This window comes from Pelophylax lessonae (genome assembly GCF_965119305.1).
Source record: "Pelophylax lessonae genome assembly, chromosome: 7".
Classification (NCBI taxonomy): Eukaryota; Metazoa; Chordata; class Amphibia; order Anura; family Ranidae; genus Pelophylax; species Pelophylax lessonae.
The window spans coordinates 133865159-133883479 of NC_138774.1; the positions used below are offsets into that span (position 1 = coordinate 133865159).

The window sequence follows — 18321 nt, forward strand, 5'->3', positions numbered from 1 at the left end:
AGAAAGGGGTGCATTTGATTGTTCATTATCAAAAAAGTAAATTAGTAAAAAAAAAAACGCAACACCATGACAAAGTAGTTTAAATACAACAGATCTCCCTAAAAAATCCAAAAATGCAAATAGTTGCATTTACATTTGCTTTTCCAGGTTCTCCTCCTGTCTATCTAAGCACCCCCTGTTTGTCACATACAATTCTATCTAATTTTCCTCTCTCCATAGGGGCTCCCTAAAGTTTTGTCCTAGGAACCTTTTTATTCTCTATCCACACCTCTTTTCTTGGTCAGTTGATAGCCTCCTACTGCTTCCAAAACCATTTTTACTCTGATGACACCTAATTCTATCTCTCTGCTCCCCAGCTCACTCTTTAGTCTCCTTGCACTTCACTACTTTATTAACTGACATAGTATGGAAGTCATATCACTCCCTCAAACTGAATCTTTCCAATACTGAGCTTATAACATTTCTCCCACATGCTCCTGCCCCTGAATTTTCTATTCAGATCCATAAGTTCATCCCTTCATGGTTGAGTGTTAGGTATAATCCTGGACTCTGACCTCTACTTTTGTCCCCACATCCAATCACTGAACAAATCTTGCTACCTTCACCTTAATTACTTGAACCACCCTATTAATTTTTACCAAGGCCTCCTGTTCTTTAGCTCCCTCATTACCTCTTCCATCCTTTACACTCCTCCTATTCCATCTAACTTTGGGCAATTCCTGAAAACTCAACCAAAAAACTAAACATCTGTTTTTTCTATCATCACTTTTCCCTCCCTTTTAGATGGTAAACTCTCACAAGCAGAGCCCTCCTAACCCACTATTCCCGGCCCTACCTCACCTATACAGTATATATATATATATATATATATATATATATATATATATATATATATATATATATATATATATATATATATATATATATATATATATATATATACTGTATATATACAGTATCTCATAAAAGTGCGTACACCTCTCACATTTTTGTAAATATTTTATTATATCTTTTCATATGACAACACTAAAGAAATGACACATTGATACAATGTAAAGTAGTGAGTGTACAGCTTGTATAACAGTGTAAATGTGCTGTAACCTCTAAATAACTCAACATGCAGCCATGAACTTCTTAAACGCTGGCAACAAAAGTGAGTACACCCCTGAGTGACAATGTCCAAATTGGGCCAAAAGTGTCAATATTTTGTGTGCCCACCATTATTTTCCGCACTGCCTTAACCCTCTTGGGCAAGGAGTTCACCACAGCTTCACAGGTTGCCACTGGAGTCCTCTTCCACTCCTCCATGATGACATCAAAGAGCTGGTGGATGTTAGAGACCTTGCGCTCCTCCACCTTCCATTTGAGGATGCCCCACAGATGCTCAATAGGGTTTAGGTCTGGAGACATGCTTGGCCAGTCCATCACCTTTACCCTCAGCTTTTTTAGCAAGGCCTCGAAAGGGAGGGGATCATGCTCTGCTTCAGTATGTCACAGTACAAGTTGGCATTCATGGTTCCCTCAATGAACTCTAGATCCCCAGTGCTGGCAGTACTCATGCAGCCCCAGACCATGACACTCCCACTTGTAGGCAAGACTGTAGGCTGTAGGCAAGACACACTTGTCTTTGTACTCCTCACCTGGTTGCTGCCACACATGCTTGACACCATCTGATTCAAATAAGTTTATCTTGGTCTCATCAGATCACAGAACATGGTTCCAGTAATCCATGTCCTTAGTCTGCTTGTCTTCAGCAAACTGTTTGTGGGCTTAGTTGTGTAACATCTTTAGAAGAGGCTTCCTTCTGGGACGACAGCCATGCAGACTAATTTAATGCAGTGTGCGGCGTATGATCTGAGCACGGACAGGCTTACCCCCCATCCCTTCAACCTCTGCAGCAATGCTGGCAGCACTCATGCGTCTATTTCCCAAAGACAACCTTTGGATATGACACTGAGCATGTGAACTCAACTTCTTTGGTTGACCATGGCGAGGCCTGTTCTGAGTGGAACCTGTCCTGTTAAACAGCTGTATGGTCTTGGCCACCATGCTGCAGCTCAGTTTCAGGGTCTTGGCAAACTTCTTATAGCCTAGCCCATCTTTATGTAGAGCAAAAAAATTTTTTTTCAGATCCTCAGAGAGTTCTTTGCCATGAGGTGCCATGTTGATCTTCCAGAGACCAGTATGAGAGAATGGAAGTGATAACACCAAATTTAACACACCTGCTCCCCATTCACACCTGAGACCTTGTAACATTAACATGACCCCGGGGAAGGAAAATTGCTAATTAGGCCCAATTTGGACATTGTCACTTGGGGGTGTACTCGCTTTTGTTGCCAGCTGTTTAGACATGAATGGCTGTGTGTCGAGTTATTTTGAGGGGACATCAAATTTACACTGTTATACAAGCTGTACACTAACTACTTTACATCGTAGCAAAGAGTAATTTCTTCATCGTCATCACATGAAAAGGTAAAATAAAATATTTACAAAAATATGATGGGTGTACAATTTTTTGTGAGATACCATATATATATATATATATATATATATATATATATATATATATATATATATATACATATACACACACAGTGAGATAGCTGTTCATTATAGGGTCACAACAGACATGGAGTTACTACATGAATTCGGAAATTTAATTTTCAGCTGTAAAAATGTATAATAACCTTCCTCAGGAACAGGTCCTAGCAAATAAAAAAGGTAACATAAAATAATTGGATTCTATCTTAAAGCGGAGTTCCACCCAAACTTGGAACTTACACTTTAAGGCCTCCTCCCCTGCCCCTGTTTGTGAGAAGACAACTACCTGCTCCCACTTCTGTTCTGGTCACCTTAGGTGATCGGAAGTGGAAGTTCTCTTTCCGAAAGTGTGCAGTGGGCACCCAGCTGTGAAGCCGCAAGCTTTCACAGCCGGGTGCCCATAGTAGAGATGCCAGCGCCGCTGAGGGAGGACACAGGGAGAACATGACTGGAGTGAGTTCACCGCTGGATGAGTGGGACAGGTGAGTGGCTGTTTATTAAATGTTAGCAGCTACACTTTTTGTAGCTGCTGACATTTAATAAACAAAAAAAAAAAGAAAAAAGGGCTTGGAACTTCCTCTTTAAAGAGGTTGTAAACCTCAGAATTAAAAAAAAAAAAAACCAAACACCTGAAAGACAAACACATAATGAGCTAGTATGCATCGCATACTAGCTCATTATGAAATACTTATCTTAGAATGAAGCTCCACAGTGCAGCTCACTCACCTCCCTCACGGGCGACATGTTCGGTCACTCTTCTTCCTGCTTTGCAGCATCCGGCCATCTGATTGGCTGGAGCCGCGGTGACGTCACTCCCGCGCTTGCGTGCGGGAGCCGACTTTCATGGCACTGGGCTCTGAAGGAACGGCACGAGCGGCTGTTCCTTCAGAGCGCATGCGCCAGTGACGTCAATGGCTGCATGCAAGGTAAATATCTCCTAAACGGTGCATGTTTAGGAGATATTTCGAGTATCTATAGGTAAGCCTTATCATAGGCTTACCTATAGGTACAAGTTGCAGAGGAGGGTTTACTTACTCTTTAAATGAACAAAAAAGAGTTTCCTACATTTCTTAAAATATATAACAGAATGCTGATCCAGAGACTTACGGTATATATTGGTGGCAATTAGAACACATTTTTAGCAACAGATAGGAAATCTACTGAATTAATTAGATTTATCACAAGCTGATTTCTGTGAGGATCATGGACATTCTTATAGAACTGTTCAGATGTCTTTACATCATTGTGTTTCAACAATGTAAAATGTATAGTCACCATTCATTGTGCATATCAACTCAATGCATCTCCATAAAGAACCTGTGCAGCAGCACTTTACAACATGTATTAACCACTGTAAGACAGGAGGATTTTCCTGCTTAACGTCCAGGCCACTTTTTTCAACTTGGCACTGCGAGACTTTAACTGACAATTGCGCGGTCATGCAATGCTGTACCCAAACAAAATTTACGTCCTTTTTTTCCCACAAACAGAGCTTTCTTTTGGTTGTATTTGATCACCTCTGTGCTTTTCATTTTTTGCAATATTAATAAAAAAACAGAAAAAATTGTGCGTAAAAATTGACATTTTCTACTTTGACAGTTAAAAAATGTCCAATATATTAAATTTTTATCATTCATTTATTCCAAAACGTATTTAGCTACGTCTTTGACAAAAAAATTCTCAATGATTGTATTTTTAACCACTTTAAGACTGGAAGATTTTACCCCATCCCTGACCATGCCATATTTTGTGATTTGGCAGTGTGTTATTTTAACGGACAATTGAGCGGTCGTGCAACGCTGTATCCAAATTAAATTTGTGTCCTTTTTTTCCCCACAAATAGAGCTTTCTTTTGGTGGTATTTTATCACCTGTGCGATTTTTAATTTTTGAAAAAAAGAGCGACAATTTTGAAAAAAAAAAAACAATATTTTTCACATTCTGATATATAACATTCCCCCAAAAAAATTGACAAATCAAATTTTTTTAACATTTTAGGCAAATTTGTTTTCTGCTACATATTTTTGGTAAAAAAAAATCACAATAAGCGCATTTGGTTGGTTTGCGCAAACGTTATTGCGTTTACTAACTAAGGGAAATATTTTTGTGGGACTGCGACATTGCGGCAGACAGATCGGATCCCTAAACTGACATTTTTGACACTTTTGGGGGGACCAGTGACATTACTACAGTAATCAGTCCTAAAAATATGCACTGTTACTGTAATATTGACACTGGCAGGGAAGGGGTTAACACTGTTGGTGATCAAGGGGTTAAATGTGTGCCTCATGCTTGCTGATGTGTGTGGGGGGAGGGGGCTGTGTGACACAGACCGCAGGTTCAGCTATGCTGAATCCTGTGATCTTTCCCTGCCTGTCACAGAGGAGATCTGCCCGCTTAGTTTACACAAGCGGGCGGATTTACTCAGTCTTTCCCCGACGATCAGGGAGGAGAGACGGTGATCACCGCATCTTCTCCCCTGGCCTGACCCCGGCCGAGGGAGGGGGGAATCTGGTGACATAGGTCTACGTCGCCAGACCCAGGGCTGCCGCGTTGCTGCAGTAGCAGCAACGTGAGCAGTCTTAAAGTGGTTATTGCACTATCATGTGTTGCAGTGTGCTGTGGAATAGAGTTAATCGAACACCTGGATGTCAGGGTTCGGCGGTTCTTCCGAACTTGAAAAAAAAGTCCGGGTTCATGACCCGGACTTAACCCGAACTTTACCCCGATCCCGAACCCCATTTAAGTCAATGGTGACCCCAACTTTTGAGCACTAAAATGGCTCTAAAAACACATGGAAAGGGCTAGAGGGCTGCAAATGGCAGCAAAAGTTCTCTGCAAACAAATGTGGATAGGGAAATAACTTAAAATAACAGAAAAAAACAGAAAAATAAAAAATAATCATCTTGAATGATGTAGGAGGAGGATGAGGCCCATATGGAGTAGGAGGTTGAGGTGGCGGTGGACATGGCGGTGTAGGTGGAAGCGGCGGCGGCGGCGGTGGAGGAGGAGTAAAAGGCCCATATGGAGTAGGAGGTTGAGGTGGTGGTGGATGTGGCGGTGTAGGTTTAAATTAGGGTACACCCCAAAAGAGTTAGAAAGATCAAATACAACAATGGCTGGGTAAGGCCGGTATTCATGTCAATTCTGCACAAGGTACAGACAAGTCCTGTGGGATCCATGCCTGGTTCATTTTAATGAATGTGAGCTTGTCCACATTGGCTCTGGGCAGGCGGCTGCACTTGTCTGTGATAACGCCCCCAGCCATGCTAAATACATGTTCAGATAATACACTGGCTGCAGGGCAGGCCAGCACCTCCAAGGCGTAAAGGGCAAGCTCAGACCATGTGCCCAATTTGGAGACCCAGAAGTTGAAGTGGGCAGACCCGTCATTTAGTACGTCTAGGCGTTTGCACACCATGTTAGTGCTGGATCGTTGTGCTTCTGGTGGAGCTCCTGTTGCAAGGAGAGGACGTTGTCAATCTGTGCCAGCTACACACACATGTGAAACACCTTTCTCAGCTGTGAGTAGGCGACAGAACCTTACAGCAGTATTTGGCAGAGCCTAATACACTCTACAAATGTTGAGGCCAGAACTAGTACAGGCGATAGTAGATTGGGTTGCTGACTATGCCTCCAGTTCCTTCACATTGTCTCCCACCCAGTCTTCTGCTGAAAGGTCAGAGTTGGCACCTGCAGCCGATTTCCATCAATATTTTACCTCACCCCCTTGCAAATCAGCCAAGTAGTCTGAGCCCCAAGTCATGCAGCAGTCTCTTCTTCTTTTTTATGACTCTGTTAGTATGGTTTCCCAGGGCCATCCACCTAGCCCTGCCCCAGAAGTGGAAGAGATTGAGTGCACCGATGCCCAACCACTTATGTCTCAAGATGAGTACATGGGAGGACCATCGCAGCACGTCTCGGATGATGATGAAACACAGGTGCCAACTGCTGTTGAATTCCGAATTGTGGAGACCGACAAGGAGGGCAGGGGTGAAGACTGCGTGGAAGATGATGTGAAGGACGATGAGGTCCTCAACCCCACATGGAATGAACATCATGCAGGTGACCTGAGTAGTTTGGAGGAAGAGGCAGTGGTCGCACAGAGCCACCAGCACAGCAGAAAAGGGAGCAGGGTGCAAAAGCGGAGCGGCCGTGCCCTAGACACTATGTCTGCTACTGCCCAACGCAGCAAGGGACCAAGCACACCAAAGCCAGCTCTAAGGAGTTCCCTAGTGTGGCAGTTCTTCAGACAATGTGCTGAAGACACGACACGAATGGTTTGCATGCTTTGCAATCAGAGCCTGAAGCGAGGCATAAACCTTCTCAACCTGAACACAACCTGCATGACCAGGCATCTAAGTGCAAAGCACGAGCTGCAGTGGAGTAGACACCTCAAAAACCAAGAAAGGTCTCTGGCTCCTCCTGCTTCCTCTTCTGCTGCTGCAGTCTCGGCCTCTTCATCCACCTCTGTAGTGAGACTGGCACCTGCCACCCCACAAACAGAGGATCTGCCAGCAACACCACCACCTGGGTCACCAACAACCATCTCCACAATGTCCCGTGGAAGCGTTCAGCTTTCTATCTCCCAAACACTGCAGCAGAAGAGGAAATACCCCCTACCCACCCGCGAACCCTAGCCCTGAATGCCAGCATTTCAAAATTCCTGGCCTTTTAAATGCTGTCATTCCGTCTGGTGGAGATGCAGAGTTTTAAAAGCCTTATGGCGGTGGCTGTCCCACAGTACGTCGTGCCCAGCCACCACTACTTTTCCAGGCAAGCCATGCCTTCCTTGCACAACCAAGTGGGTGACAAAATCATGTGGGCACTGCACAACGCCATCTGTGGCAAGGTCCACCTAACTACGGATACGTGGACCAGTAAGCACGGTCAGGGACAATATATCTCCCTAACAGCACACTGGGTAAATGAAGTGGCAGCTGGGCCTGAGGTGGATAGCAGTTTGGCGCATTTCCTTCCACTACCGAGGATTGCAGAGCGCTTCAGTTTGCCTTATGTTCCTAACTCCTCCTACTCCGCTTCTTCATCCTCTACCGCCTCTTCATCGGGTCAGCGTAACACCTTCACCACCAACTTCAGCAAAGCCAGGGGTAAATGACAGCAGGCAGTTTTAAAATTTGCCTGTGTTGGGGGGGGGGGGGAAACCACATACCATGCAGGAGTTGTGGAGGGGCATTCAACAGCAGACCGATGAGTGGTTGCTGCCAGTGAGCCTCAAGCCCGGGACTGGTGGTGTGCAATAATGGGAAAAATCTCGTAGCAGCTCTGGGCCTAGCCGGTTTGACACACATCCCTTGCCTGGCGCATGTGCTGAATTTGGTGGTGCAGAGGTTCCTTAGAAATTACCCCGATATGTCAGAGCTGCTTCAGAAAGTGCGGGCTGCCTGTGCGCACTTTTGGCGTTCTCACCCTGCTGCTGCTCGCCTGTCAGCGATGCAGCGTAACTTCGGCCTTCCCGCTCACCGCCTCATATGTGACGTGCCCACAAGGTGGAACTCCACCTTGCACATGCTGGCCAGACTGTGCGAGCAGCAGCAGGCCATAGTGGAGTTTCAGCTGCAGCACGCATGCATGAGTCGCTCTGCGTAACAGCACCACTTCACCACCAATAACTGGGCCTGCATGCGAGACCTGTGTGCCTTGTTGCGCTGTAACTTATGCAGACTAGGCCGCAATTAATTTTTTTCCCCTAAATAGGTTTTTATTGATAAGCGGAACAACAGTATCCAATGGGTGTATCTCACTGTAACATATGCAGACTAGGCCACAATTTTTTTTTTCCCTAAATGTTTTTGTTATTGAATAATGGAATAGAACAACAGTATCCAAAGGGTGTATCTCACAGTAACATATGCAGACTAGGCTGCAATTTAATTTTTTTCCCTAAATGGGTGTTTATTGAATAGCAGAATAGAACAACAGTATCTAAAGGGTGTATCTCACATGTACAGATACAGACTAGGCCACATTTTAATATTTTTTCCCTAAATTGGTGTTTATTGAATAGCGGAATAGAACAACAGTATACAAAGGGTGTATCTCACAGTAAAATATGCAGACTAAGCCGCAATTTATTTTTTTTCCCCTAAATGTTTTTTTATTAATAAGCCGAATACAACAACAGTATCCAATGGGTGTAGCTCACTGTGACATATGCAGACTAGGCCGCAATTACATTTTTCCCCCTAAATGGGTTTTTATTGATAAGCGGAATACAACAACAGTATCCAATGGGTGTATCTCAGTGTAACGTATGAATTAAACATTTCTATTTTTTCCCTTTAATTGGTGATTTTTGAAGAGCAGATTTGAACAGCAGTGTCTAAACAATGTATGTCAGAGTAAAATATGGAAGGAAAAAAGTTTTTTTCTTTTTTAAATGCAGATTAAGCAGACACATATGCACTGAGCTTGCATTACATGGCTGCTACACACCACACATCTAACAGGTTGGATACTGTTGTTGTTCTATTCCGCTATTAAATAAATAAAAAAACAATTTGAATGAAAAACTGGAAAATAATTGTTTTCCCCTAAATATTGAAAAATAATTATTTTCCCCTTACATTGGTGCTTTTTGAAGAGCAGATTAGAAAAAGCAGTGTCTAAACAATGTATGTCAAAGTAAAATATGAAGGAAAAAAGTTTTTTTCTTTTTTAAATGCAGATTAACCGCTTGCCGACCGCCGTAAGTACATATACTGCGGCAGTCAGCCCCGTGCAGGCAAAGTGACGTATGGGTACGTCACTCGCCTGCGAGCCAATAGGGGCGAGCGCGCACCGCCGGAGGCACGCTCCCGCCCCCGCTCGCTCACTGTGATCCCCGTGTGTGTGACCGGCGGACTCGATGTCCGCCGGTCACTCGCAATTGTCAGTTACAGAGGGAGAAAGGCAGGCGGCTAGTGTAAACAAAGCCGCCTGTCACTCTCCCTTGTGTAACAGCAGAGATCATACCTGCTATGTAGGATCGTAGATCTCTGCTGTTACATGAAAAGCCGCATCCCTGCACAGTTAAAAGCACGCCCCTAGGGACACACTTAACCCCTCCTTCTCCAATAAAGTTAACCCCTTCCCTGCCAGTGTCATTTTTACAGTAACAGTGCATACGTATAGCACTGATTACTGTAGTAATGTCACTGGTACCCCCAAAAGTGTCAAAAATGTCAGTCAAGGGACCGATCTGTCCGCCGCAATGTCGCAGTCCTGCAAAAAACATTGCAGATCGCCGCCATTACTCGTTAAAAAAAAAACAACAAAAATGACTAAAATCTTTTCCTTAGTTAGTAAAAGCAATAACTTTTGCGCAAAACATACGCTTTATGCGATTTTTTTTACCAAACATATGTAGCAGAAAACAAATTGGCCTAAAATGTTAAAAAAATTTGATTTTTACATTTTTTGAGGGGGAATTTCATATAAAAAAATGTGAAAAATATTGTTATTTTTGCAAAATTGTCGCTCTTTTTTTGTTTATAGCGCATGATCAAAAAAATTGCACAGGTGATCAAATACCACCAAAAGAAAGCTCTGTTTGTGGTTAAAAAAAAGACGTCAATTTCATTTGGGTACAATGTCGCATGACCGCGCAATTGTCTGTTAAAGTCACACAGTGCCGAATCGCAAAATACCCCTGGTCAGGAAGGGGATAAAATCTTCCTGGGCTTAAGTGGTTGAGCAGACACATAGGTACTGAGCTTGCATTACATGGCCGCTACACACCGCATGCCTAACAGGTTGGATACTGTTGTTGTTCTATTCTGCTATTGAATGAAAAAAAAAACATTTGAATGAAACACTGAAAAATATATTTTTTCCCTAAATACTGAGAAATAATTATTTTCCCCTTACATTGGTGCTTTTTGAAAAGCAAATTAGAAAAAGCAGTGTCTAAACACTGTATGTCTAAGTAAAATATGAAGGAAAAAAGTTGCATTACATGGCCGCTACACACTGCACACTACCCACCTAACAGACTGATAAAAGTTTTTTTTTCTCCCTCTTCCTCCTCACTGGGCAGGGCATAAAGATCGTGCACTGCACCCCCACACAATAAAATCAATGTAGATCGCTGTCTGATTAAAGAAGATTCTTCCTATTCTTTCCCTGAACGCAATCTCCAGCCTGCCCCTACAATATGCTCCTATCTTTCCCCCAGCAGCAGCATCAGGAACCTCTAGGTATAACAGAGTGACGTGCGGCGCTATGTGACTGCAGCTTATATAGAGTCTGGGTCACATGCTGCACTGGCCAATCACAGCCATGCCATTAGTAGGCATGGCTATGATGGCTTCTAAGGGCACACTAGTTAAACGCTTGCTGATTGGCTGCCTTGCACCTGTTAAAACCGCGCCATTAAAACCGTGCCAAAACATCAAATAACATTACCGAACAACGGACAGTATCCCGAACATACAGTGAAATGTTTGGGTCCGTGTCCGGGTACCGAATACCCAAAAGTCCGGTACGATCCTGAACAATACACTCCGGGTTCGCTCAACCCTACCATGGAAGAAAAAAATGTGTAGGTATGTTCGTTCATTTGTTCTGGTGCCTTGATAAATAAAAAAAGGTAATATGGCAAATACTGTACATTACAATTGCTACACAAGTCATATTGTAATTGAATGTCATTAAAATTACCTTTCCTTTTCAAGCTGCAGCACTGTATTTAATGTAAAAAGCAATGCAATATGGCAACCTGGAGGGATTCTTTACACAGATCATGCATGGAGTGCTCCCAGTAATGTCATTTTCTGCTTGTGTAGTTGGCTTCCTGATTTTCCCAGAAATTTGCACTAAGATACAAGTTAGACTGTGGGCATCATTTGCAACAAAAATTTAATTTTTGGTGAGATACTCCCAAAGGAAAATGATGTCTAAAGGGATTCAGACTTGCAACCTTTCTCATTAGAGCCCTGCAAGTGCAACAATGAAATGATATTTATTATTATTATATTTTTTTTTTCAGCTGTGAAATGCTTGTGTTTTTAGATGCATCAACCACAGACACAATACTGTCATGACTAACCCAGGCCAAACGATTTCCACTAGCGGAAAAGTTTACACTGTGGACCCAGCCACCATTGCCAGCACTTCCGAACTCTGACATTAGCTGCCCAAAAGGCATATTTGATCCCCAAGGAGTGCTAGCTGGCTTCTCTTCAACTTCCTTAATATATGCCGAGAACACCCTAGTCTTGAAATCACAAGATCCTGCAGCCAAAAGTACATTATTTGGATGCCAGTCCAGGCTTAGCACAATAGAACAGACTGGTTTCTTGATGTGTTTGCGCTCCCACCAGTCGTTTTCTGACTCAAAGTAACAAACACACAGAAATGAGTCTTGCTCGGCTCCCCACTGAAAACCTATTTTTCAAAGGTGACCACTTGAAAAAGGTTGCTGCTCGATTTATACACAAGATAACCAATGTAGATTTCCATCTTTTTGGCTCCACACATAAGCATTGCAATCAGCTCCACAGGTCACTATACGATCACTTTTAGGAGCCCAGTCTATGCCTGTAATGTGTCCAATGTGTTCCTTTAGCTCATGAACCTTCACCCACTGGTTCCCATTTTGCTTGTAGATGTGTACCTCCTGGTTATTGGGGTTTATTGCAATCTGTGTGCGGTCTTTATTCCAGGCGTGACAACTGAGAGGTTCAAGTAAGAACTGGTATAATGATATTCTGAATTTGTTTCTCCTCAATGAGCTCTACAGCTAGGGTTAGAAAGATTTGCAGACTCTGGTCAGTCAACCTAAATCTACCGATACAATGGAGTCCGGAACAGAAAGCGCAATATTTTTTATATAGATTTTATCAATTTTCACATTACACAAGATACAAATATTCTTCATAAAACCAATAAGAACTTTTACAAGTGTTACCCATATTATTCCCTTCCCATACCCTCCTCCTCCATTCCCCTCGATCCCGTCTCCATCTCCCTTTGCTTCCCTTTGCATCCCATTCTTCTGTCTGATTCCATTTTAAACGCCCACTAGTTCAGCATATCTCTTTTTACCTTTAAACACTTTCCAGCCTTCCCAGATTTTCATAAATTTTCCAATTTTATTTTCTCCCAAATAGTACAGTTCCTCTAAATTATAAATGTTTTCTATTTTCCTAATCCATTCCTTTACTGTTGGACCTTCTGATGTCAGCCAATATTTTGGAATTAGGTATTTTGCTGCACTTATTTGGTGAGGTGTCACAGACTTTTTATATTGTTTTATTTTAAGTTTAGTACTATGGAATAAATACGTTTAAGGGTTTTTAGGCATATTGACTCCCGGTATTGTCTCAATCAATTGTGTTACTTCCTCCCGGAATTTCTGTATTATTGGGCACTCCCACCATATATGTGTCATAGTTCCCCTTCCAACACATCCTCTCCAACTTAACAGTGATTTTTCAGATTGAAATTTGTTTGTGCTATAGTGGGTGTTATATACCATCTTGACACACATTTGTAATTCATTTATCTAATTTTTATATCTCTTGCAGTCCGCTAGTTTCATTATTTTCTCTTTTTTCGTGCTCACTCCAGCTTGCATCAAGCTCCGCTTCCCATTTCCCCAAAAAGGGCGGGCTGATTGGGTTCGCCAATCTTGTAAGGATCCTATATATCTGGGAAATGCAGTGCTTTGGTGCAGTCTGTGAGCTGAGAACTTTTTCAAAAACTAATACATTTTCTCCTGATCGTATTGGCTGGGGTAAAGTCTTTACAAAATGTTTTAATTGATGGTATCTCCATTCATCTATCAACAGGATATTCCTTTGGTGTCTTAAATCCTCCATTGTACATATCCTTCCTTCTTTCATGATATCCCTTAATTGTGCATTTTTATCCTTTATCCACCCCCCAAAAAGTGTCTCATTCCCTGGTAAAATAAAATAAAAAATTGTTCCTACAAGCGGTATTATTGGGGAGTTATTTCCATTTCCTTTGTCTGTGCAATAAATCCCATTCCCTAATTACATACTTTTTAAGTGTGCTAGTGTCCTCGGAAAAATATCTGTAGTTTTGTGGTACCCAAATCATCTTATACAAAGGTGTCTTGCTTAACGAGTTTTCTATTTTTACCCAACTTTATCCTCATGAATTAAATGTCCAGTCAGTGATTCTAGTTAGTAGGACAGCTTTATAACATCTTGAAATTTTTGGGAGAGCTAAACCTCCTTGTGTTTTATCTTTACTTATTAGTACTAATTTTATTCTTGTTTTTTTTATGGTGCCATATAAACCCACATACCATCTTCTTCAATATATAAAAATTACTCTTTGGCATATGTATCGGGAGCATTTAAATTTTATAGTACTTTAGGTAGGATTCCCATTTTAATCAGGTTGATACGTCCTATCCAGGAGAGTGGTCTGTTGGAGATTTCTCCTTCTTCTTTAATTTCATTTATTAACGGTATGTAATTTGTTTGGTATAAATCCTTCCATTTTTCTAGTAATTTTATCCCTGAGTATCTTAATTTTCCCTGCAATTAAATGGGAATTATTCCTGTAGATCTTTTTCTTTTTTCTTATTTATTTTTATGTTTAGGATTTCTGATTTCAGGGGATTTATTTACAATTTGATAAGTCTCCGTAGTATTTTAGAAGTTTCATTATATTAGGTAAAGTTATTCTGGGACTAGAAACATAGAAAAAGATATCATCCACATATGCTGCCACTTTTTGTTCTGCATGCCCAATTCTCAATCCCTTTATATCTATGCAGTTCCTAGTAGTAGCCAGTAGAGGTTCCAATGTTAGAATGAACAATAGCGGTGATAAAGGACATCCCTGTCTCGTGCCACTTTCAGCTCAAAAGCTTGGGACAATGTCCCATTTTTTTTTACTGCTGCCCTTGGTTGTCTATATAGCAGTTTGATCCATTGAATCATTCTTGATCCAATACCTAACTCCTTCAGGCTCTTTCTAAGTCTATCACATTTTCCTATTTTAATTTGGGTAGCTTAGCTTCTTTCCAATATGTTTGCATCCTTTCCTTTCTCTCTATATCATGTAACTGTTCCCCAGGGGATCTTACTGCATACAACGCACTGTAAAACTTCTGAAATACATCTGCAATATCTTTTGTTGAATATACTAGTTCTCCTGTCCTGTTTTTAATTCTATTTATAAGACCCACAGATTTTTTTCTTCCTTAATATGCTTGCCATGTATTTCCCTGGCTTTTTCCCCATTGTTATCTTTCTTTATTTACTCTATCAAAAGTTGTCCTTGTTTCCTGTTCCCCTAATGTGTTTAATGAATCTCTTTTAACGCTAACTTATGTTAAATATCTTTCCCTGTTTTGTGACTCTGTTCTAACTCATATAGTTCCTTTAATATTTGTTAAAATTGTTATTAAGGCGCCCCTAATATAGGCCTTATATGCTTCCCATACCATAGCATATGATACTTCCTTTGTTGAATTTATCCTAAAATAAAGCTCTAGTTCTTTCTTTATTTTTTCTTCAATTGCTGGATCTTGTATTAGGAATCATTTAATCTCCAATTATTTACCCTATTGGTTACCTTTATTGTCTTTATTTCCCCCATTATAGGAGCATGATCCGACAAAGTTATTGCTTCAATAGAGGTTTTACCCATTAACTCCAATAGTCTATGCGCCACTAGTAGGTAATCCAGCCTCGAATATGTCCCATTCACGGGGAAGTAAAACGAGTAGTTCCTCTCTCTGGGATGTTGGATTCTCCAGCTCATTAGTTGGTATTGATGCAGTATTTTTTTAATTGCTTTGAGATGCCCTGTCTCACTCCTCCCCACATGAGATGATACATCTAGCTGTGGGTCCATTGAAAAATTAAAATCCCCTGCTACTATCTCTTTACCATATTTAAATTCATTATGTTTTCCCAAAGTCTGTCTTAAATAGTATATTGGGCTCTTGTTAGGGCAGTATATATTTGCCAACATCTGGTTCATACCCAATACTTCTGTCAGAAACAAAAATCTACCTTCCAGATCGGTCTGTCTTTCTCTTATTTTGAACCTTATATCTTTTGCAAATCCTATCGCTACCCCGTTCGCAATTCTTATTTTTGAATCTCCATAGTACCAAACTGGATATTTTTTTGAGTATAATTGAATCCTTGAATCAAGTGACAAGTGAGTTTCTTGTAAAAAAAAAAACTATTCTTGCATTGTAATACTGGATTTCTTTGAGGATCCTATCTCTTTTATCAGGGGTGTTTAAGCCCTTCACATTATATGTTAATAATTTTGTTTTATTCATATTGAGTTTCTATTCCACTTTGTTCCCTCTTCTCTCTGCATCCCCCCCCCCCTTTCCATGTCAAATCAACTCGCACCAAGGTATACCACCTGAGGGTAGGTAATATAGAAGCAAAGAGAAGGGAGGCCATCCTGGAAGAAAGAAATGAGACATTGCGATCCTCTATGGAGATGTCCCTTCCTACCCTTTCCCCTCTCTCTCCCCCTCCCCCCTAACACTTCTATGCCTCTCCCTCCCCCATTCTCTCCCTCTCTAATCGCTAAATGGATTTGGTCATAGCTTGACCTTAGAATAAGTAGGGAAACCAACCGTCTTCCGTCCCCCACTGATTTGTTTATCCTGGGGATTAGCTCTGTTCACGTACACCTGCGGGGCCCACTCCTCAGATGTTTGGTGAGTTGTTCCAGAAACCCCCTAGTTTTCCGAGTGACCCATCAATTTATTTTCACTTATTCTATGGGGCATTCATCCCCTCAACAAAACTCCCTATTTGAAGACACCCCTTTTGGAACATTCTGCTTTCACACTTCCATTCACTTACCCCCCTCTCCCCTCCCCCCCTTCCCATGCGAGTTCAGTTTATAGCCCCCCAGAATTTCTGGGAGTAGCCATAGGTGTTTCCCTGCTAACCCCTTAGCGTTCTCTGTCTTTCGCCTTGTTGAATGCTTTTTGCCATTGCTCTTCTTCCGCTGGGTTTTCCCTTGTATCTTCCTCGGACCACCTAGGTAGCTCTTGTACTTGTAAGTCCAATCTGTTGCAGAATTCTTATAACTCTTTTGGGAACCTTAACCTTACTGATTGACCCTGTTTTTGTCCTATGAGACATGAGTGGAATCCCCATTTGTATTTTATATTTTTTGTCTGCATCTGTTCTAGAAGCGGTTTCAAGAGTTTTCTTCTAGCTAGAGTTTCAGAGGCTAGATCTGTATATATTTGCAACTTTTCCCTTCTGTAGTCTATTTCAGTTATTCCTTTTTAACTTCTCCCAAATATGAGCTTTATCCTTATATAACTGGAATCTCACTATTACATCTCTGGGGGCGTCTGCTGGCACATTTAGGGGTTTCCTAATCCTATGAACTCTATCTATTTTCAATGTAATCTCCAATGGTCGATTTAGAAGGGGATTAAACATTTTACTTATCTTTTTCCTCAGATCCTCTTTTTCTTCCTCTGGGAGGCCTTGGATCCTTAAGTTTTGTCTCCTGTTCCAGTTATCCTGATCTTCTGCCTTGTAGAATAGCCTTTTTGTTCTTATTGTAAGCTTTTCACATGTTCTTTCAATTTTGTTATTTCCTCAGCTTGTTTCTTAGTTATACTTTCTGACTCCTCTAAGTGTACCAGCATGTGACCCAGGTTTACATGCAACATTGTCATTTCCTTTTTAATATTGTTCTCTGCTATTTCCACTTTTGTTGGTAATTGAGAGCTTAACTTTTGTTTCTCCATCCTACTCACTTTCCATCCAAATGTCCTCTGTTGTTAGATTTGAGGTTTCTCCTAAGGTGTCTTATTTATTTTTCTCCGTTCCTCCCTGATAGTCTCTTGCTGATGGCCCTTTGTTGTTTTTCATTACCTGGGCTCCTTGGGCTTCTTTCCTGGGAAAGGTATTTCCTAATTGCACTTATATTTGCTTTAAGGGTTTTGCTTTTTGTCTTAGAACTAAATATGAGCCAAGAAAAAAAAAAAAATTAAAAGGGGGGGGGGGGGGGGCAATAGGACAATACGGGGAGGGGAGGCTGGGGTAGGAAAAGGGGTTGTACAGTCAGGTTCATAAATATTGGGACATCGACACAATTCTAATAATTTTGGCTCTATACACCACCACAATGGATTTGAAATGAAAAAAAAAAAAAAAACAAGATGTGCTTTAACTGAAGATCTATTAGCTTTAATTTGAGGGTATTTACATCCAAATCAGGTGAACGGTGTAGGAATTACATGTTTGTAATGTGCCTCCCACTTTTTAAGGGACCAAAAATAATGGGACAGATTAACAATCATAAATCAAACTTTCACTTTTTAATACTTGGTTGCAAATCCTTTGCAGTCAATTACAGCCTGAAGTCTGGTACGCATAGACATCCCCAGATGCTGGGTTTCATTCCTGGTGAGGCTCTGCCAGGCCTCTACTGCAACTGTCTTCAGTTCCTGCTTTTTCTTGGGGCATTTTCCCTTCAGTTTTGTCTTCAGCAAGTGAAATTCATGCTCAATCGGATTCAGGTCAGGTGATTGACTTGGCCATTGCATAATATTCCACTTCTTTCCCTTAAAAAAGGATTTGGTTGCTTTCGCAGTATGCTTTGGGTCATTGTCCATCTGCACTGTGAAGTGCCGTCCAATGAGTTCTGAAACATTTGGCTGAATATAAGCAGATAATATTGCCTGAAACACTTCAGAATTCATCCTGCTGCTTTTTTCAGCAGTCACATCATCAATAAATACAAGAGAACCAGTTCCATTGGCAGCCATACATGCCCACGCCATGACACTACCACCACC

At 41.4% G+C, this 18321-nt stretch overlaps 1 pseudogene across 1 annotated transcript; it reads right to left on the reverse strand.

Annotated features, from left to right (window-relative positions):
- Positions 1 to 11511: 11511 nt before the first annotated feature.
- LOC309560539 (actin-related protein 2/3 complex subunit 1A-B-like) lies at positions 11512 to 17268 on the reverse strand (annotated as a pseudogene). Its single transcript has 2 exons — positions 17092 to 17268; positions 11512 to 12276 (listed from the first exon to the last, which is right to left on the reverse strand). The product of its transcript is annotated as an actin-related protein 2/3 complex subunit 1A-B-like (transcript).
- Between the last annotated feature and the right edge of the window lie 1053 nt (positions 17269 to 18321).